A 23,575-nucleotide genomic window follows, 5' to 3' on the forward strand; every position below is an offset into this window, starting at 1 on the left:
TTAACTAACATCCCGTAAATTGATCTTTTTCGAATAACTAATGTCTTTTCCACTCCGTTTGTGCAGGCTGGAAACAATTAATCACTGATTTTAGTGATTCATTGGCGATGCACTGGGTTTTCTAAAATATGTTTCATAAAGTAGCACACAAGTGTGCGAGCAAAAACTGAAGCCTGTGGAATGAAATGGGCAGTGGTGGTATAGACACAAAATTGGGTGAGAACGAGAGTGCAGAATCATGAATAACAGTCATTTGCTCAGACTAAATCAAGGAAATGAGGGAAATTGTTTCCTGGCCCCTCTGATACGATGTACCAAGGACAAAATCTGAGATCATTGGTGAGGAGAAAAGGCCAAAAAAATTGCGAATTCTGCTGTTACCAAACCACAATATCTGAACATGTGGACAAAGCAGATTAAATTGCCTTCTTAAGGGGAACGAATAATTATATGAGACAAAATTTGCAGTGCAGTGGTAAAAAGGACATTGGAGCAGGACAAGTCAGATACTTCTTACTGAAATTTAACACAGACACAATTACCCAAAGTTTTTTTCACTTTGTAATAACGTTCCATGATTCTTTGCCTGGCCTCAAACAACCGTGTTCATTGGCAAAAATATATTCCTTTTTTAGCAGGAAACGTTGTTGCCATTTTTGTTGCAATTTGTTTTGTATTTCACAAATGTTCAATTTGAATAGGTCGTTTGCCATTTGCTTGTCTAAATTCCTCCTCAATTCTTCGGCTGGTTCTGCCCCAGCTCCACCTCTCTGACAACCCAACAAATGTTCTTTTTACCAGGTCATAGAGATGGTGTTTGTAAACCATATTTAAATGCCAGAAGCAATTTCACACACATCACACTGAGCTCTGTGGAGCCACAATCAAAGACTATCACTGATCCCTTCAAGGAAAATTAATGATCAAGCCAAACAAATAATCTATATGCCTTCCAATTTGGCCAACATTCCTTAGGCTTTACTCAACTAGTCAGTTTGGCAATTCTTCTATTTTGCACACTTCTCCAACCCTTTTTTTTGATGTGCTTTCTTCCATGCTCCAGCCTTTTAAATTTCACATGACTCAAAGACAGGAAAGAAATACTATTCAATGTCTCTGCTAATATTACTCGATTTGTAGACAGATGGGCCAAAGTGCCTGTGGTCAGCCAACTAAAGATCTGGTCCCTCCTTGCTGATTTTTTGCACAGTTAATGGCGTGGGTTAATTTGCGATTTTTCACTTCAATAGTTATCAGCCCATTCCCAAAATGAGGTAGCAGAGCGCTGCACCTTAATATTGACATTTAAACGAGAAATACAAGGGAAATGCAGTCAGGCCTAAAACCTAAACACTGCCAGTGCATCGCAAAACCGGATCCAAATGATGGACAAAGCACACCCATAGACCAAAAAAAAAAAGGCTTTGGCAATGTGGAAAGCAGACAATGAATATGACTGCATGGCAACAAATAGTTTGGATAAAATATTCTCTCGCCTTTCTGTCGATACTGACAGGAAACAACAACAAATACTTAGACTTGCGAAGAGAGAAAACAATCCAGGTACTTACCAAAATAGTTTTAAATTCTTTTGCTTGGTCTTGCTCAAAACCCACACGGATCAGGCAGCTTTCCCCATTTTGTTGGTTGTATCGGGGGCGTGTTGTACTCTCAAAACTGCCTGAGCAAGCACGCTTCCGAGACTTCGCGATGTCACAGTGTGGATTTGATGTCACACCACTACTGCGTGAATCTCCTGTGGAAGCACTGTCCGTGGATTTCAGTGACTGTGGAAGAATTATTTTGTTTGAGAAGACTTTTGGAAACTGTTGCATATGAGATAGTTCCTTCTTTCCAGTTATATTTATTGTTCCACTTCTGAGGAATTACACTCCCACATGTGTTTACTAGCTGTTTAGCCAACGTCAACAGTTCATCACATAGCACACTGATAAATTACCAAGTTAGTTCCTGAAGCACAATAACATTGTGGTCATTTCACTTGACCATTTAAATTGGTGCTTCAATTCTAAGTTTGTCAGATGAACCCTTTGGGACCTCAGTTTGCACTCAGCAATTGAACATTCTTACATCAATATTTATCTGCCCGTTTCACCCAACTATGCACAGAAATCTTGAATCCAACTACACTGTGTACACTGTGTAACGTTAAGGCACACATTTATGGCATTATGAGTGACTGTGAATGGGCCAGTGTATTGTGAGGGTCAGAATGTGTGCGGGACAGTACCACAGACAGAAAGAAAGACAGAGATAGCAACAGCAAAACACATGGAGCCATAGATCCAATGAAACTAGAAGCAAAATCATTCAAGTCACTGCAGCTCTTAGTTTATTATTAATATAGAGGCAATCACAACACTAAACAGGAGAATCCATAAAAGGGGAGAGGGTATTTTAAAACAAAATAATACCACTCCAAAACACCCAAACCTGACCGAATAATGCTTAACCCAATTCTTGGGAGAATAAATTGCTAAAATATCCCTGAGACAAGTCCCCCTGGACATATTCAATAAACATCAACCATGAACTTTGATAATCTCCCGCGATACAACGGTCTTCAGCAGACAACACAATAATCAATAGCTAAAAGGCCAAGGATAGAAGAAAAACAAAACATGCAGTCAAGAGGTCTGCGTGCAGGGAGCTGCATTCCTTTATTGCAATTGCTGGATCAAGGCACAGCCAACAGACTCGAAAGTACTGCTTTTGGTGGCAGTGCACTTCAAGCTGCTGCAGTCATACCCCATGCACTAAAATTTACTGTGCAGAAATTAAAAATGATGTTCAGGATTCAAGATGAAATACTTTCATTGTTCGTGCGATGATTTTTTAAAAAATCACATGTATAGCTTTATTTATGTATTTTTCAAAGTTGTATAAAATATCTAAGCAAAACAAAGCAAATCTACACATCTCAAAAAAAAAGTTAGCTTTCATTTCGTCAGCAAATAATATTTGTTCTGGAATCAGATGCTTCAGTAAACGGCAAAAGTTTGAATTTTGTTGGGAATGGCATAGTTGTCTTGCATTGGTTCTGAAACCAAGTCACCCAACTTTAGCAAGTGGGACCTGCCATGGAAAATTGCTGGCAGCGGCCAATCATGAGGATGCTTCGTGAAGCTGCCTTCAAACTGAGGATTACAGTCTGGCTGAAACCTCAAAATGGCTAACAGTCCATTAGCTCTCAAAAGAAAGGTAAAGTAGATTGGCCAGGCAGTCATCCAGCTCCAGTGGTTGAGGCGCTATCACCGAGTCCTCTTGCGTCCTCTCGAAAGGATAGGGTAACAGAGCGAAGAAACACAGAAGAAAGTTAGAAAAGAAAGAAGAAGTAAATGCATCTGGACGGACCAGTGTCTCCGTGAACAACCTATTTTATGTGGTGAGTGCCTTCTTGTCTCACCTTTTCCGGTGGATTTTGCAAAGTGCTGTGCTTTTGCATTTCCAAGTTGCTGCAATCTCCTGAAATTCTGGCTGAAGCAATGCTTTCTTCACAATCGTCACTCTCAGGGGATGTTGGATGCTGAGAGCTTTTAGTTGGTGTGCTGTTTGCTTTAACACCTCTCCTTGAACACAGTTTGCAAAATGGAAAGGGGAACACATCAGAAATATTGAAACGTCATTACATTCTGGACAAACTTTCAAACAAATTAAACTAGAATGAAGGTATGTTGATGCTGTGAGTATCAGAAGTTTGAATTTTGCCACATTCAACCTGTGACAAATTAATAGTGACGCACTAATACCAAGAGTTAGCATTATTAGTGTTGAATATTGTTCCATTTTCTAATGGTTAGGGAGTATACGGATGGGAGATAACATTTTGCATATACAAGTGGCACAAGAATCTGGACTTATGACAACGTTATTCAACCTGATATCAACCTAGTTCATACAAAAGGGAAAATGTGGACTTGAATACCCACAAAGTAGAAAATCTACCCCAACCTGGCCACATGCTAAGGCGTACATACTTTCTTCCTGAAAGAAGAATTTTGTTGACAATTAAAGTTAAAACAAAGTAATACCATTGATAAGTGATAGAAAACTGTGCACAATACTTTGAAAGGTAGGATAGTGATCTCTTAATCTGGCCTTCAGGATATGGGTACTGCAATATTTAGAATTCCTATTCAGAACCTTGCATTCAGATTGCACATTTAACACAGAAAATTTCCCAAAACTCTCAAAAGGAGTACTGCAGATGGCATGACAAAAATTTCCCACACTGAAAATCCTGATGTTGGCACATGAGGCATGACATAATACAGGGAGCAGAGCAGATGGCTGCTGAAATGTGAGATTGCAAACTAATGCAGCGTTGTTGATTGCCTCCACTTTGACAATCATATTTCAGCTCCGGAAACTAAAATCACATCCAGAGAACATCTACACTCATGTAAAGAGAAGATATTCCAGCAAGTGAATAAGTGTTTCCCTTCACTTTCTTGGTTTTGATATAACAGTTGCATGACATAGTCCACATCACTGCAAGGCAAAATGCACCAACAAGGCATGGGCTTTCCTCCGAAACTCTACATGGGTGTGTGGGGGAAAAGAATATGACTTTGCTGAGATCAGCTCAGTCCTTGACTATTGTACAGAAATATAAAATAATGTCTCTAGCTCAGGAAAGTTGCTGAAAAAAATAAGTTTGAAGTCTTTCCTTATGCATGCACGACAACACAAACATATACTTTCATGTCAACTTCTACATGGCAATACATTTGAGTTGTCATGTGGAATTTCAAGTCTGAGAAGCATGGCCGATAATTTTTCAGCACAAGTTATTTTTGCTGCCTGCTGACCCACAAAGTAGAACATAGATCTGATTTTTCATTCCAAATTGTTCATCATTGCCAGTTTTCATCTTATCGGACCACAAATATGCAAATTCATTTCACAGTAACAGCTTTTTTGTTTAATTGTCGCTCATAAACAAATTCAATGAGGTGAAATTTAGCCATGGTGTATAAACTTCTGATAATAAATGAGAATCATGAGACAGCAATACCAAGCTCATCACAGGTCCACATTCTACAATCACGGTCAAAGCAAAGAATCTCCATCAATCAGTCTACAATAGACACATTCAAAGGTGAGAAGAGCACTACTATTCCTTGCTTCGCCTCAAGTTAATCAACTTTATCAGTGACTAAAAACATCTCAGTCCCATGAAGCAATAATGAGTCCATATCAAACAAAACCATTTGTCAAGAAACCGATGTACTTATCTGTCTGTCTAATCATCCCTATAATAAAGGAAGTCATGACATATCTGTTGTATTTAACATGGGATACTTACCAGCTGAAGAGCTTAAACACGCTCTTTTTGGGATTTGCTGGTTTCTCCCGTTCAGAGGAAATACTGGAACTGCAGGATGGCAGATAAACATTTTCAGACAAAATTCATTCAAAATTAAACAGATGCCTTTGTTCAATATTCGTATTATTGATAGCAAATCAATCATTGACATGGAAATGAAATTGCATGAATGATAATTTTGCTTGCAAAAGACACATGTTTTCAGGCAGGAGTACATTGAATATTAGTTTGACTAATGAGTGGCAGCAGATTTAACTGCAAACGTTCTCACTGTCGGCACAGTGATCTTTTCTGCTATGTGAAGAGCAGATCAAGATGATAAGAGATCTTAGGAAGTGTCACCAGACCCACAAGTTAACTCTGTTTTCTTTCCACGGATGCTGGCAGACTTGCTGAATTTTTCCAGCAATTTCGGAGTGTGTTTTTGAATGACAGCATGCACAGGTCCTTTGGGTATTTTTTTTTTACCAAGAAGATAACCCAACAAGTCTTTTTGCAGAACACATGGAATTGAACAAAACTGTCAAACATCGACAGCAGGTGCAGAAAAATTAACAAGGACCAGGCTTGAAATAAAGTGAATTGAAAAAAATGAGAATCAAACTTTGAGTGCCTAAGGTAATAGAATAGGTTTTAATGTGATGCAGAAGTTCGTCTGGGCCTCATCCACACTGTCATGTGAACGTACAGACATTATCAGGCAAACAATATAAAAGTGGTCATGAATCAGTCACGGCAGGTGACTAAAACACCACGTGTCACGTGTAGGAGGTAGTGAAATGAAAGAGTAGCTCTCTTGACCAGTAGCAATGGGAGCAAGGCTTTCTGTTTATGATTCTTTTCAGACAATCTGTCCGAAAATCAGCCAAACTGACCCGGAGGTCAAAACGAACTTTAAATACAACTTATGATCCACGCAAACTGAGGTTCTGTCACATATTGTACTTCCTGTTACAAAAAGTATCATGATTGAAGTTGGTTCAAAACTGACTGTACCGGTGTTTGAATTGATGATAATGCCAGGTGCTTGTTACACATGTTCATCCATAGCCTGAGCATGAGCTTAATAGGGAGCTAACAAAGTGTGGAGCTCGCTGAACACAGCAGGCCAAGCAGCACAGATTATTTTAAATAATAACTTCTGTCCACCCACTTATGAAGAAGCTAACTGCTGTCAACTAATGTAAATATTACAAAGCCTGCTCTGTCAAAACAAAAACCAAATTCAGTTTTCTAAAATCTGATCCTTAACCAACTCTGGCCCACCAATGGCAAAGTCATTATTTTTTAGTTGGAGCTTATTTTTGCTTGTATTATTAAAAAGGCACTGTGGCCATCTCTAGATGAGGAAATGATATTTTTAGGCAACCATTTAAAAATACTTAAAAATGCTGACCAATTGTGTCGGCTTGTTACTGATTTTGTGTTCGTAATAGGATTGTGTATTTGAAAAGAAATTCGAACAAAAAGAAACACATCTCAAAACTAGTACAGTTTACATCTGGATTTGTAGATGCACCCAAAGCACGAGGTCTTGGACATGTTGCGAAAATTGGTCACTCATCAAGTCTTTGCATTTTCCTTGTTCCCGTTGGCTTAGCGGCAGTACGATCTGTGCTATTATACGCCAATAAAACACATTTTGATACAACACAATGGAAATGATTCATAGAGCAACCGGCTTTATTCCAATATGTCAGAATTCATGATCACAACTTTGAAACCAACGAAAAGGAAGACGATAATAAATTGGCAGGCTCACTAGCATTCAACAGTAGTTAAAATTGTGGGAGATTTTAAAAACCAAACGAAAATATTTTATCTGCACATTCCTACAATCCAGTTACTTACTTGTTATTCTCAGCTAAGTATAGTTGTGTGAAGAACAGGTCCAGAAACTTCTCGTCTGGGCGAATGATGTAACATTGACAAGCAAACTGCATATATTTAAGACACGAAATGATTTCATATTCCTGAACGAACACAAATAAATAACAAGCTGTTAACAAAATGTTAAAATTGCCAGAAGTGTAACTGCTATATCCTACTCAGTGGTACTTTAAACAGCATCAATAACTTTATTCCAACCACACGGTAAATCATGTCACAAAAATATTTCTGCTTTGGAAATAAATGACATTTATGTGACTTTTCAAGGATAAATTTCTGTACAGATTATCCAGGATGGTTTCAGGTCACAAATTCATGATTCAATGATGGATTTTTTTTCAAAGAAGTATTAGGGATTCACCTCAGAACCAGAAGCTGATTTAGGTTGAAGGCAAGAAACATTATGAAAGATCATTTATCCAAGCAAAAGAAATTCTGCAAAGTACAAAATAAGTGGCTGGTCTATCGTAATTGATACCAAGGCAGATGGTGAACATGTTGAGTTAATTTTTCAAAGTTGCGGCATCATAAAATTTACGGGCCATGTGCCGCTCGAAGTTACTGGACTATTTTCTTTCAATCACATTGGCTTCTTGGTTGAACCTTGTCACGATTTGACATGTAAAGAGGGGCAGAACTCTCAAAGTCAAATGTTGATAACGTTACTTTTAAGTTGTAAAGTGCATGCCAGTTTTCAACAGATCAGTTGAAATAAACACTTGAAGCATCATCCATGAGAAATGACGGGCTATTTGACAGATGACACTCTGTGCTAATTAAGTGGAGTCACACAGCGTTGGATGCCTATTTTGCATCCCAGCTGATTTTACACCACAGGGCCCAGCTTGGCAAATTCGGCGTCAGTTGTTTCTGATTGCAACCTATTCTATTCATAGGTTAGATTAAAATGGCACCTCAAGTTACAGTTTTGTCAGCAAAACCATGTGACAAACAATGAATTGAACTTTGTATCATGTTAATATTCTCACGCTGTCTGCTGAATGCTGCAGGACAAGACCAAAATATCGTCTGCATGGATTTCCTCCGGGTGCTACTGTTTCCTCCCACAGTCCAAAGATGTGCAGGGGAGGTGGATTCCCATGCTAAGTTGTCGATAGTGCCCAGGGATGTTGAGGTGAGGTGGGTTAGACATGGGGAATGGGTCTGGATGGGATGCTCTTCCGAGGGTCAGTGTGGACTTGTTGGGCCAAATAGCCGGTTTCCACCCTATAGGGATTGTACGATACCCTCAATAGTAACCATGGCAACAGAGATATTTCAGAAGTTGGTCTTACCAAATTCAGAAATATGGAATCAAATGCCCAGTCAGTGATGACCCCAACGGCTGCACACCCTCACTTTCTGATCTTCCATAAGTAACCGATGCCTCTCTTCTGACGGAAAATTCCAACTAACATGGAGAGATTATTTACTCAGTCTCTTCAATAATGAAATAGCTTCCATTGCACCCAGACTAATTTCACAACATCTTCATTCACAGAACACCAGGAAGGTCCTGGACCTGGTTGTGAATGCTGAAAGGTAACTTGCATCATAACAGCAGTACAAAAACAGGCCATTTGGCTGAACTGCTCCATGCTGCTCTTTACACTTCTCCCACCATGCTCCAAATTCTTAATGTGCCTCTTTGTGCCCTTTCTGACATCTAACTTTCTCTCAAATCCATCTCTGCTATTCTTCTCAACTTGTCCTGGTAGCAGCAGCTTCTGCAATCTGACTGCTGCGAGCAACAAAGCTTCTCCTGATTTCTTTATTGGATTTATTAGTGATCATCCACATTTAAGATGTAGTTGTGGACTCTTCCAACATTCCCCATCAAGCAGAAAAAGCACAACAATATTGAAAGGCACGCTTTTCCCGTTTCATGCATTTACAAACATTTTGCACAGTACAATCACCTTTCGTCTCTTGTCGAAGTTGATCAAGCCATTCTGTAAGAAATAGACATGAACAAAGAAAATTAATTCAATATATATAAAGGTCAAATGGTACTATGAGATCATGAAATTTAACAGATCAGCAGTGAAATACAAACTCTGTAAACTTGTTTCAATTTTAGGAAATAGTCAAAGGTCAAACACAAATGATCGATCATTCCACCAGGTTTATATTTTGGCCATTACATAGAGCCCTTTGTTCCACTCAAATAGATCAGTACCAAGCTGATGCCATTCTCAGCTGCTCAACTGCACAATAGGCAGTGACGTCCAGCTAACAAATTTACCTGTACAAAATAAAAATGATGCGCAGTTTATCCAACCTTTAGAAAAACTAAACCTGTATTCAATCAACTGCAAAGCCTTTTGCATGTTTCTTTATTTACATATTGTTTGATTTGCAACACAAAGCATCACATTATTCTCATCAGTATCATTAATCATACTTATTAGTTTCTTTTATTGCTATGAGCAGCTTGCAATGAAACTGTAACAATAGTGCTCATCAGCAAATAAGGAATCCAAATCTTGTAAAACAGACTTACGAAACGATAATTGGGGAAAGCCGAATCCAATTTTGTTAAGTCCGTGAAGAAAGTTCCCAGGAATGGTACAATTCCCTGAACGACACCCTGGAAAAGTGAGGTGAATTTATTTCATCCATTGTGAACGCACTGTCATATTTCCCAAACATACTACTCCATGCCTTATTTATACCATTTATCATGCAACTAAATCTAATTAGAATCAAAATTTCGGACTCAATTTTTGACACAGTTACACAGTGGAATACAAAGTTAGATCTATAAACGACAGGCAAGTTCGGAGTTTTGATCCCTGATCTGTTAACTGTCAACCAAACTCAATGTTTGTGTAACTTCATCATTTGGAGATTGGAAATTTTCTAAGTACTGTGTGATTTTGCCTGAAGATGGAAACAATTTATCGCACCTGATTTCCAAACGTTTGACTCAGTAAGGTTAACCCTTATTTTTCAAAACTCAAGAATATAATTCTACTCAATGTCTTTTCATAGGACACCTTTCTGACCCCAAGAAATAATTTAATGGTCTCAGACTGCTTAAGGAGCTAAAAGCCTAGGAGATACACCGGAATTGGCAAACTGGAACCAAAACTGACTTTGCGACTGGAAGTATGTGTGATTTTTGAAGAGCATTTTTGCAACTTGAAGCATTCATCCAGCAGCATACCACAGCATAAAGTGATGGTTCTTGTTGTGTGTACATGAATTTTCAAGGCACAAAAGCTACAAGTGTGAACAGCAGGTTCACAGGTGCCACAAGAATTGGCGATGTGGTAAACAGCAAAAAGCCTTAGTCTCCAGGATTACACACATGGGCTGGTTAGAAGGCCTGAAAAGAGGCAAATAGAATTCTATCCTGAAAAGTGTCAGGCGAAGCGTTTTGGGAGGACAAATAAGTCAGGACAAGACATGTTAAATGGAAGTTTTAGAAAGTACAGAGAATCACGAGGACCTTGCTGTGCACATAAGCATATTCATGAAGGCAGGAGGACCTGTGGATAAGGTGGTAAAAGCACCATATTGGATACTTGCCTGAATATAAGAGCAGACGTAAATAAAATTAGTTGAGCCACAGTTAGAACACGGTGTGCCTAGAGACTAAAGCATTTTGCTATTTACCACACCCCCCATTCTTGTGTCATCTGTGAGCCTGATGTTCATACTTGTATCTTTTGTGTCTGGAGCAATAAAGTGCACACAGCAAGAACTATCACTCTACCCTGTGCTACACTGCCGAATGAAAGCTTCAAGTTGCAGAAATGTTCTTCAAAAGTCACGCTTACTTCCTGCCAAAAGCTAATTTTGATTCCAATTGACTAATACAGCTCGGGCGGGAACATTTCAGTTATAGAAAGGGGCTAAATAAGCTGGGACAATCTTCACTGCAACAAAGACACTGAGGAGGAACCTGGTTGAGGTTCAAAGAGTTCTGAGGGATTTGGCTAAGCATTAGGAAAAACTTTATTCCCTGTCTATCAATATCAGGGCTTACAGTTTTAATACAACAAGCAGGCTATTTTGAGGGGATTTGTTCAAAAACTTTTCACCCAGAAGTGGTGGGTTTCTGGAACGCACTGCCTAAAAGGGTGGTCCAGGCAGGAACCCTTGAGACACTGAAGAACAATTTTGATGAACTCTTGAAACGCCATTGCCATCAAAACTCCTGGGTGGGGGTAGGGGTTGTGGAATTTTGTAGGAATGATACCTACCGTTGAGGCAGGGGATCCCAGTTCAGTCCAACCTCCTTCAGAATGGAGTCATAAGCTTGGCTGAATGGGTTGACAAAAACGCCAATAAATGCAAATTCTTTGAAGGGGTAGAAAAACAAAGTTGCTGGAAAAGCTCAGCTGCTCTGGGAGCATTTGTGAAGAAGAAAACTGTGTTAATGTTTTGGGTCTGGTGACCCTTCATCAGAGCTCTATAAAGGGTTCTTGTGGTTCAGTGGTAGCGTCCCTACCGCTGAGCCAGAAATCTGAGTTTGAGTTCCACCTCTGCCAGACAAGTGTCATCATGTGTCACAACATGTTGATGAAGAATACCTAGAAGGCGATGGGCTAAGTTCTACAAAATGGGATCAGAATAGGTGGGTGCTTTATGACCAGCGCAGACACAAGGGGCAGTGCTGAAAAAATTCTCGTCATGTTGCCTCATTCATGATGGCTAACCGAGTTATTGTGTAACCCGGGTTTAGTTCTTCCTTTGCTACACAAAAAGGGAACACCAGATGAGTACCTGAATCTCTGCCTTTGTGAGCGTCGGCATATTTCAATGCTTCAGCCAAGATGTTGTATTGAGATTAAATTCCATTACCCACAGTGTAGACACAGGCCCTTCGGCTCACCAATTTCACACCGCCACTTGAAACATCCCACCCAGAACCATCCCCTACAGCTCACACACCCCTGAACACAACCAGCAATTCAGCATGGCCAACCCACCTAGCCTGCACATCTTTGGACTGTGGGAGGAAACCAGAGCACCGGGAGGAAACCCATGCACACACGGGGAGAATATGCAAACTCCACACAGACAGTCACCCGAGGTTTGAATCGAACCTGGGTCCCCGGCACTGTGAGGCCGCAATGCTAACCACTGAGCCACTGAGCCACCCCAAAATGTGCTGCACTGACCGGGAATCGAACCCAGGCCGCAGCGGTGAAAGCGCCGAATCCTAACCACTGGACCACCAGTGATGCTAACCATCTCTCAAAGACAGCAAGAACTGCAAATGTTGGAGTCAGAGTCAATACAGTGTGGTCCTGACCTGACACGTTGATTTTCTTGCTCCTCTCATGCTGCCTGACCTGCTGAGTTCCTTCAGCTCCACACTGTATTGACTGTTGTATTTATCCATCAGACCATGGGAAATGTTTGTGCATACCTGCCTGGCCTCGCAGATTTACTTCCGTTCAATGTAGAAATATTCTACCCACAACCCAACACACTGATAGATATGCAACAAGCAGCATAGTTATAGCTTCAAACATATAACCAAACATGTTCAATGGCTTAAGTAGCAGCAATGCTGATAACTTCCCTTTAGTTACCCGGAGAACTGCTTTACAGCATAGTTATAACAAAGATACACCATTATGGAAAGATAAATCAGATTTACTTGTAAACCTTCAAGATTAACTGCTTCAACTTGAGAATGTTTCATTCCAATATTAAACATAAAGGGATGATTACCTTCTTCTTTGTTACTTTCAGTGTTTTGTGTGTCAGTATTTTGTTCTCTTTCAAGGTGCTGTTGAGGGCGGCAAATTTTGAAGCTCCATCCTGAAAATGTACATAGAAAACCAGCTATTCATTCACTGCATCTAATCTATATCTCCCATAATATCAAATGAGATAACAGAAGAGATTTCAAAACTCAAGCCTTTATTGTAAAAACATTTTACAACGCTAAAGCCTTATGTCAACATTTGGCCAATTCAAACTCAAGAGGTGATAGCCAGGCAATGATATTTGGAAGTGATATTACAATTTATCCCACGCACAATAGTTTATCACAAAACTAGTATCAATGTTTAACCCATAAAACAATCACTTGGCAACTATTTCAGATTCCCAGCCAAGTGTGCAAATCAAATTGTTGGACATGGTGAAGTTGCTGCTTCAAACTGCATTTAAAATGAGGTTTCAAATTATATTTTCTGAGATTTAAAAACACAACAGTGAAAATGATGATTGCTGGCTCACTCAGGTGAAATTCACCAGACAGTCACATTTGGGGAAGTATTTTCAGAAAATACGCTATGGTATATCAAGGTGGTATCTTATCACTACACTCAGTGTCAACTAAGGATCGACAGTAAGTGTTGATATGGTGGCCTGGCGAATGGCACACCCATATAAAGTAAAGCTTAGCAAGCCATATTGCCAGAGAACATCTGTGTAATATGCTTAAAGATTAACGAACCATGCATCGATATTCACTGTACAATCTGGGAGACAGCATTATGGAAGTTAAACAACTGTCCAATCTTGAACTCAGATTTTCCCATGTATATTTATAGAAATTGACACCACAAAAGCAATCATCCTGCACAACACACGTTTTTGATTATTAAAAACAAATCTACTTTTAGATTCAAGCCAGGTATGAAAATTAATTTGGAATTCTGCACTGTGCACCAATAGCAAACATAATAAACAAGGTGTGACAGCAGCACCGTAGAAATTATGGAGCCAGCAGATGGACAGCAATGCAAAAACATCGTCAACCGCAACTAGAACTTTCAGCAGTATGAAAAACGGAGTGTCTGTCAAATTGTTAACAACCCAACATGAATGCTGCATTTCGTCCTCTTCAAGTACCAGCTTCAAACTGCTTTGATATAATCTAAGAATGATTCAACAGAAAACTTGCATCTTGCCTCCTTACTGTCCTGGACACACTAGTTTGGTCAAGTGACACCAAAATGTTTATAACTAACAAATTATTTTGTTACTTTGTAAAATTCAGGAACAAAATGACTGGGCAAACAGCATGACAAACAGAGTGAGGAGGAATGTCTCGAAACCTGGTAAAACAATATGCTTTTTGAGAAGGTTTTTGAAGTTAGTTTGAAATGTCAGTGGTGGTCCAAGCTAGTTGAAACTAAATAGTTGATGTCTGAAATGCTCAACAAACAAAGCAATGTGATTATCTCTCACTTCCAATGCAGTAAATATTTATTACCGCAGAGAACAATAAAAGGAAGACATGCTAATTGAACAAAAACACTAACGAGAACCAATTAAAGCTATTCGTGTTTTGCCTTGGCTTTTATTAATTACGAGGCCCTCCAAGTGTGCAAATCAAAAGAAAAGAAAACTGACATATATCCTGCTTTTAATATCATTGTGCAAGTGTTCAAACTTCCAAGATAACGAACACTGAGAAAGATAATCTATGAAGGTTGCATCATGACAGAACGATTTTGGAAGACTTGAGCCAAGTTAGACCATCCATATGTAATACATGTATCCCTTGTTGCATTATTGATTCACAGTATTTGTATGCATTCAGACACCAATGTAATTCATTGTAGATATTTTGCTTGAAAATACCTATAATGCCCTGAATATCGATGCACAGTGCCAAATGCAAACGCTTACCTGTTTTTCGTGCTGGCTACTTGTCATTATGTTGCCATCTTCGGAGATGAGATTTGAAAGATCTTCAAATGTTGCCTTTGTGCTCCTAGTCAAGAGAATAAAACAAATTACTCTTGACAGAATAGAGTCAAGATTGCAAACAGCTGACATGGAATCTGACAAATAAGCAAGTCATACAGACAGTGAAGGGCAGTGAAGCATTTTTCAAACAATTGCAGTTATTTTAATGAAACAGTTCAGATATGTTTTGACACATCTCTTTGGCAGGTAGAATTTGAACCCAAGAGATATTGGGAACTGCAGATGCTGGAGAATCCAAGATAACAAAGTGTGGAGCTGGATGAACACAGCAGGCCAATCAGCATCTCAGGAGCACAAAAGCTGACATTTCGGGCCTAGACCCTTCATCAGACAGAATTTGAACCCAGATTATTTAAGACCAGAGATGGAGATGTTACCACTGTGCCACAAAAGCCCTTCATTGCAGTAGTTTTAGGAAATCTCATCACAGCAAGTGAGATTTCACCTCCAAGCTGCCTCAAAAAAACAATCATGATCAAATCTTCTACGGCACAGGAATATAAACTACAAGTGCGCACTTCAAAGAGGTCTCGACTGCTTTCTTGGGTGATTAAAATAATTGTGTTCTTTGTATTTCAGGTTCCTATACAAACCTCCAGTTCATATCACCCCGTCACAGCACATCCACAGGAAACTGCCTTACGTTACATCCAACAGCAGATCAGTTTTGGAACACAATAGTTCAATATTTTAAGCTGTCAAACAGTTTTCTTTTTCCACTGTAGAAAATTAACTCCTCACTCCTTAGTGAAAGAATGAAAGATTCTGCCAGTACGCCAATTGTTGGGATTGCACTGTAGTGCCTCTGGTAATCCTGTCAACACATCTGGAGTGTGAAGATCACTTTGGCAAGTAAACTTGGAGGTGAAACCTGCAAATTCCTACCACATATTTATTAAAAATAACGACACGGCTTTTCCAGAAAAATGACTCACTTTGACACGGCTGCCCAAGTCTTCTGAAACTCAAAGATGTTATTTGCTTGCAATGCACGGGTAATTGCACACACTGAAGAGAAATTTCCCAAAATCCGACATTCCTGTGAGAACATAAAACATGAGTTCTGTGGGAAAAACAGTGGCTCCCCATGACCCAATACCTCAGACATTAAAATGTTCCATCAGAAAAACGTGATCTGCAAAAATAACAGCATTAACAAACGACTTTGTGGGGGCAAAAATTCCACAAATCTTAGCGACTTAAAACTTGATCTTCATTTTTTTTCCCTCTGAGACATTTCACTCTCTGCCAACACTTGACTCGTTAGACATGGTTACTGACGCCAAAGCAAAGATTCGAATGAATAAGTTGGAGACACTGACATCTGAGTGGTGGAAGTGGCGAAGTTAGGGAGCTGGAGACGGGTAATCATCTGTGTTATATCCATTGTATTCAGCTGATAAACGAATGACAGATTACATTTTCTGCCAGCATAGGAGGGCAGGGCCTGACACATGAGATAATCATTCAAGGAAAGCGTACAAATCAGAAAATTGAGTCTACTTTTATGAATCACAATGTTATTGAGACTGAGTTAACTAATCGTAGTGAGGATAGCATGTGAATGCCCTTCATCTGCCTGCCCCACGGAGGCAGGGAGAAGAATAGAACAAATCAAACCTCCCTTCCCCAAGCATAAATTTGAACTTGTTGGGAGGGGCCGAGGGGCAGGAAAGTAGGAAGCCTGCAATTGTTTGTTCTCAGCTCTCAAAACCACTTCTGCTTAGCGAGGAAGGCCAAGGAGGGAGAGGGTCATTAGACAATATTGGCTTTATGTGGATGTGCCTCACTGGGCATCATTAGATAGATGCCTTATCTGATTAAGTCCAGCAGGTAAGATCTCAAGCCCACAGTCTTCCGGCTTGAGGGCAACAAAGGCTGCTGCAGTAAAAAGTAAGTGACGGAGGACACTTCAACATGGATAAGGCCCCTCATCAACTATTGTCAACTCAAATGACAACCGGAAGAGTCAGCCAAGTGATCACTGGAAGGTGGCAACTCGTCTTCAGAATGGCCTTTGACAGCACCAGTTTCTAGGTCGGCACGGACAGCCTGTCAGGAGCTCATGTATCCATGTCTATGACTGGGTGTCTGCCTCCATTCATTTCAACTTCTCTGGATTGTGAAACTGGAGACAGACATCAATGCTTTAAGATTCTTTACGAGTCCAAATCCATGCAGGCAGTGTTGCCAAGACCCAAACCAGACTTGTCTCAAATGCCTGGCAAAGGTATTATTATGAATCTTCATTCCCAACCTTTCGAATGACGAAATATTTTATTGGCACATGAATATGGGAAATTTCAATGATAATACACTTTTGTTGCTATGATCCAGTGCCATTTTGGATGATAAAATGAATATGAATAAATTACTTAATTCACTTAATTAGTTAATTACTGGCTTCCTGTCTTGATTCTTTCCAAATGTACTCGTGGGAATGCCACATATTGATGACAAAGACAAGCCAGACATCAGGTATGACAGCCCTTCCTCATCCTTTTCCCAATTGCTGATTAAAATGCAAAGACAAATTCCTTTGGCAAACACATAAGAAACAGACAACCAGGCAAGTTACTGAAGGGCCATCATACGGGCATATGGATAGCAGAAAACTGAGAATAACATTTACAATGTATCATAAATCTGATCACCGCTCGCAAGGGAGGCAAACAACATTCTGTTATGCCTAATAAGTAACTTTGTGTTTGAAGGGCCACTAAAAATCTGAAATCAGTTTCCTTTATTTCTCCACAGAAATATTTTTGATGGGAAAGAAAACTTTAATATTTCAATGCAACTGTAAACTGAGGCATGAACTATTAGCAGCCAACACTATGGAAATTACAAATGCTAGGATTTGCCATGAAGCATTCAATTCTAATTCTGCTCGTCAATTCGAGAGGCTTTCAAACCCTAAACATCTCAACACATCGTAGGAACTGCTTGCTCTCTTCCACCATGTTTGTTTCATGCACTGAGTGCTTTACCCTGTCATAAAGGTTAAAAATCACTAAAGAACAAGTGTACCTTGGCAACATCAATCCACTTCTCAATGATCTTCGCCCTCTGTCGTGGTTTTAGCTGCTGAGGCTGACTGATGGTGCTGGTGACACAATTCTTAACGTTATTAAACTGTGCCACGATAGCCCAGACGGTTGATGCTCGATCTGGTTGTTCAGCCCAGATGGACCCTAAACATTCGCTGGGCACAAGTTTCTTAAAAAGATCCTGATCAAAAATAAAAAGGAAACAAAGATTACATATATTAGCAGTACTGTGGTTGAAGGAATGAACTACAAACAAGGTTCTTCCATTCATGAGTAAACTCATCCTGCTAGTTTGCAATTGTACATTCAAAACTGCACAAGCTACTTTGTCATCAACTGAGTACATAATACACACATTGATGCCCAAGGTGCATATAGGTTGTACAGACAGGTCAACAGCCTTGAGTTTTCAGTCATCTCCTTCTTATTTGTAGGTTAGATTCGAAATCACAGGTGATCTCCACCCAGCTCCTACTGCTGGCTCCGTGCACAGCATCAATGCATGGCTTTGTTGGCAATAGTCACTCCTCCTGATGCTCAGCCATGGTGGTCCATAAGCTAGACAGACTGGCCATCAGGAAAGTGCTCCTGCATCATGTCCACTTCTCACATCAAGGCAGATTGACAGAACACAATGGCTGCCGCACCCCGTGTTGGTTAAGTACACCTCAACGTCAACACCTCCCCACTGTTGGTTTCATGCTGAAGCTGAATGTTGCCAAACATCCAAGCCTGTCAATTGGTCATTCTGTTTGCATTGTCTCCTCTTGCCTCGCTCTTCAAGGCTAACAACTCCCACAAACAATTATGCTCCGAGTGTCAAACTTAACACAAACTCAGAAACCATGGAGTGGGAAACTGCTGCGTATTTATGCAAGCATGGTGCACTCTCACTTTTAACACTCCGATCATGTGACAATGATGTCATCGATTATTTCAGGCAGGGAACAGCTGAGGCTAACCTTCCGCCCTCTACAGTAAACTAAATAATAAATCTCCTGTTTCAGCCTCCTGGACCTGCCTGCAACAGGAACAACACAGGCGACCAGAATCAAAAACACTGCCTTGACATTCACCAGGTCAAACAACTGATTTGAAAAGGAATCACTGATCTCATTGCCGACCTCACTGCTTCAAGGAAAGAAAAGCAGCTATGTTCCTCTACAGACACCAATATAGGTTGTTTCCCATCCAAAATATCTGTTGTCATCATTGTGTCACATGATTAGACTCGAAGTGCCAGAATGTATACACACATACAACAGAGACTGCAATGAAAACAGATGTTAACTTTCTAACTCTGTGCAGAAAAGCAGCGATCCATAACCAACTCGTACGTTTGACAAAAAGTTCACTTGCAGATTAGATATGCGCACCCCTGCTCTCAACACTGACAATTGCTCAGGCTTTTTGAGACCTCGAGGACTACTTACATTCTAGAGTCACACCCAATGCTGTCATATAGACCACAGTCCCATTTGCTCAAAGCTGAGCTTCCATTTGAAGCCAAAGCCTATGACCAGACCCAGACAGAACACAAAATTTGAGTCAGCAATCCTTCGCCTCATTTCGTAGAGGTAGGCACCAAGCCACCTTGGAGACTAGACTGGAATAGCCTGATCTCGTGGCTGATTCCATTCCAGGAGATCTCTGCAAACACCAAAGTTGTCATACTGGACACTTCGAACAAAATCACTGGGTTCATGTAGGAACAGTGACTGTTCTGGTGAAACATTTCAACTTTTACCCTGAAATACTATTCATTTTGGAGAGATTCAACACGAAGTTACGAAGGATTTTCAGTGCTCTCCCTGCTCACTTAATTCATGTGACATTCATTTAAAAAAATAGGCGAGTGCTGAAGTCTTCATCGACAGGTATTTCAAGCTCAAGACTGAAGTTACATTTCAAACAAGACACTTTGACATCTTGGACGACTGCATTATGAAGGCAATTCAGTTATAATGACTGGTGGAGCGGAAATAGCATTCAATAATATGGTGAGATTCGGATGCTTACTGCTGACTGAAACACCGCATTGAGAATGACTGCGAAAGACAGGTCTCAACAGAATAGACCCAGATTCCTAGATAATAAAATGTGAGGCTGGATGAACACAGCAGGACCAGCAGCATCTCAGGCGCATAAAAGCTGACATTTCGGGCCTAGACCCTTCATCAGAGAGGGGGATGGGGTGAGGGATCTGGAATAAATAGGGAGAGACGGGGAGGCGGACCGAAGATGGAGAGAAAAGAAGATAGGTGGAGTGGAGAGTATAGGTGGGGAGGTACGGAGGGGATAGGACAGTCCTTGGAAGACAGAAAGGTCAAGGAGTTGGGATGAGGTTAGTAGGTAGGAGGTGGAGCTGCGGCTTGGGGTGGGAGGAAGGGATGGGTGAGAGGAAGAACAGGTTAGGGAGGCAGAGACAGGCTGGACTGGTTTTGGGATACAGTGGCGGGAGGGGAAGAGCTGGGCTGGTTGTGTGGTGCAGTGCGGGGAGAGGACGAACTGGGCTGGTTTTGAGATGCGTTGGGGGAAGGGGAGATTTTGAAGCTGGTGAAGTCCACATTGATACCATTGTGCTGCAGGGTTCCCAACCGGAATATGAGTTGCTGTTCCTGCAACCTTCGAGTGGCATCATTGTGGCACTGCAGGAGGCCCATGATGGACATGTCATCGAAAGAATGGGAGGGCGAGTGGAAAACGCTCGCGACTGGGAGGCGCAGTTGTTTATTGCAAACCGAGTGGAGGTCTTCTGCAAATCAGTCCGCAAGCTTCTGCTTGGTTTCCCCAATGTAGAGGAAGCCACACCGGGTACAATGGATACAGTATACAACATTGGCAGATGTGCAGGTGAACCTCTGCTTAACATGGAAAGTCATCTTGGGGACTGGGATTGGGGTGAGGGAGGGGATGTGGGGGCAAGTGTAGCATTTCCTGCGGTTGCAGGGGAAGATGTCGGGTGTGGTGGGGTTGGAGGGCAGTGTGGAGCGAACAAGGGAGTCACAGAGAGAGTGGTCTCTCCGGAAAGCAGGATACAATGCATCATCCTCCGAAACTTCCGCCATCTACAGTCCAACACCACCACCCAAGACATTTTTCCATCCCCACTCTTGTCTGCCTTCCGGAGAGACCACTCTCTCCGCGACTCTCTTGTTCGCTCCACACTCCCCTCCAAACCCACCACACCAGCACCTTCCACTGAAACCGCAGGAAATGCTACACTTGCCCCCACACCCCCTCCCTCACCCCATCCAAGGCCCCAAGATGACTTTCCATATTCAGCAGAGGTTCACCTGCACATCTGCCAATCTAGTATACTGTATCCATTGTACCCGGTGTGGCTTCCTCTACATTCGGGAAACCAAGTGGAGGCTTGGGGACCGGTTTGCAGAACACCTCCACTTGGCTCGCAATAAACAACTGCACCTCCCAGTCGCGAGCGTTTTCCACTCTCCCTCCCATTCTTTAGATGACATGTCCATCATGGGCCTCCTGCAGTGCCACAATGATGCCACCCGAAGGCTGCGGGAACAGCAATTCATATTCCGCTTGGAAACCCTGCAGCCCAATGATGTCAATGTGGACTTCACCAGATTCAAAATCTCCCCTTCCCTCACCGCATCCCAAAACCAGCCCAGATCGTCCTCTCCCCCCACTGCATCCCAAAAGCAGCCCAGACTGTCTTTGCCTCCCTAACCTGTTCTTCTTCTCAACAATCACTTCCTCCCACCCCAAGTCACACCTCCATCTCCTTTCTGCTAACCTCATCCCACCTTCTTGACCTGTCCGTCTTCCCTGGACTGTCTCATCCCCTCCCTACCTCCCCATCTATACTCTCCTCTCCACCTATCTTCTTTTCTCTCCATCTTCGGTCTGCCTCCGCCCTCTCTCCCTATTTATTCCAGAACCCTCACCCCATCCCCCTCTCTGATGAAGGGTCTAGGCCCCAAATGACAGCTTTTAAGCTCCTGAGATGCTGCTGGTCCTGCTGTGTTCATCCAGCCTCACATTTTATTATCTTGGATTCTCCAGCATCTGCAGTCCATTATCACAGACCCAGATTCCTGTTTACTCACAGCATCCATAAAGGTCAGCTGCTCTGCAATGCAGCGTGATGGGTAGCAGAGGAGCTTTTCGTCCACTTCTTCGATGGTTCCTTCATGTTCTTCTCCCACGTAGAACCCAAGTCTTCCAGGGTAGCCTTCTGCGTAAGTGAAGATAGATATTTATTTTGTGCCCAAAGTTCTCATTGCTCCAAAACATCTTACTCACTTGTGACTAGAAATCGTCCACTAATTTACAACAGTTAGCTCACATTTATAGTTTTAAATCTCGATTTTCTGAATTTAATGTGATATTGCAGTGAAACCCTCCTGTTGGAAGCATTTCAATTGCAAAAGAAATTGTATTTATTCACAGATTCCCATTCCAATTTCTTGCCAAAGGAAATCTTTCAAATCTCAAGTTCTTGTTTTGCAATAACCTGCAAAATTATTCAATCATATTAGAAAATAAAATGTCATTGACAGCAACAGTTAAAAAGGAAATTGTCCTGAAAGACTCACTCAATGCTGCTGGGTCTTAGCAGACCATATTACAGAGTCCGTTCTATGCAGAATTTGGTCTTGTACATCTAGAACTCAGTACAGCGGTATTCACTCAGCAATACTTGGTTTAACCAAAATTTTTGGATCTACTTTTGAAGCTTGTCAAAGGAAGCCCAAATGAACTAAACCCTGAGACAGATGGCTAAGCCCTCCACGAACTGACAGGGAGGCACCATGAATTTGACAACGTCAGATGACCACTCAAAATGGAGGCTCTTGAGGCACATTGGTAGTGTTCCTATTTCCGGACCAAGTGGCCTTGGGCTTAGTCTCACCTGCTCCACAGGCATGTAGTAACCAACAAGGGCTCTTGTGCTGTAGTGCTAGTGTCAATAACAATGAGCCACGAGGCCTGGCTTCAACACCCACCTGCTACAGTGTATGCGTTAACATGTGTGAACAAGTTCGATTAGAAAAACATCTTGCTACTCAAAATGAACAGCTTTACACATCATGTCTAAACAAATTCAGACACACCGCCGACCCCACCCATTGATTCTTTCACTGATGTCAAAGTATCCAAATGGTTGGTATCTGGCTAAAATGGTGCTCTTCTCCGGTCAATGATTACTACTGCACAACACTGATCTTTGGGACCACTGGTAATCTCGGTGCTAAATGGTCATTTTAACAAATTAATTTCATCACAGTCCATCGCAGAAAAAGATCTTAACTTTCATCATAACTCAGTCATTTGAATTACCATTAAGCTGCAGCGTTAACAATTTATTCTGGCAGCTATGTGAGCTATTTATAGAGATGTTTCACTTTGAACCCCAAATCACAAGAGAAAGCAGCGAAGTTGCCAAAGGCACTTGTGCTGATCCAAATGAATCCATCTATTGCAATCTCATTTCTCTGTACTGTGAGGTATTGCAGTGAAGCAAACGTAATCCGAATAGTTTGCAGTGCATTCATGTTAACTTTGGAATTCAACTGACATGAACAACCACATCCCTCTGAATACAAACTTATCAAAAGACATTCTG

The 23,575-nt window shown here is 41.2% G+C and overlaps 1 non-coding gene across 1 annotated transcript; it reads right to left on the reverse strand.

Moving 5' to 3' along the window:
- Positions 1-12,363: 12,363 nt before the first annotated feature.
- Positions 12,364-12,438, reverse strand: trnae-uuc (transfer RNA glutamic acid (anticodon UUC)). Its single transcript has one exon. It is a non-coding gene; the product is annotated as a tRNA-Glu (tRNA).
- Between the last annotated feature and the right edge of the window lie 11,137 nt (positions 12,439-23,575).

Source organism: Stegostoma tigrinum, chromosome 8, assembly GCF_030684315.1.
Source record: "Stegostoma tigrinum isolate sSteTig4 chromosome 8, sSteTig4.hap1, whole genome shotgun sequence".
Classification (NCBI taxonomy): Eukaryota; Metazoa; Chordata; class Chondrichthyes; order Orectolobiformes; family Stegostomatidae; genus Stegostoma; species Stegostoma tigrinum.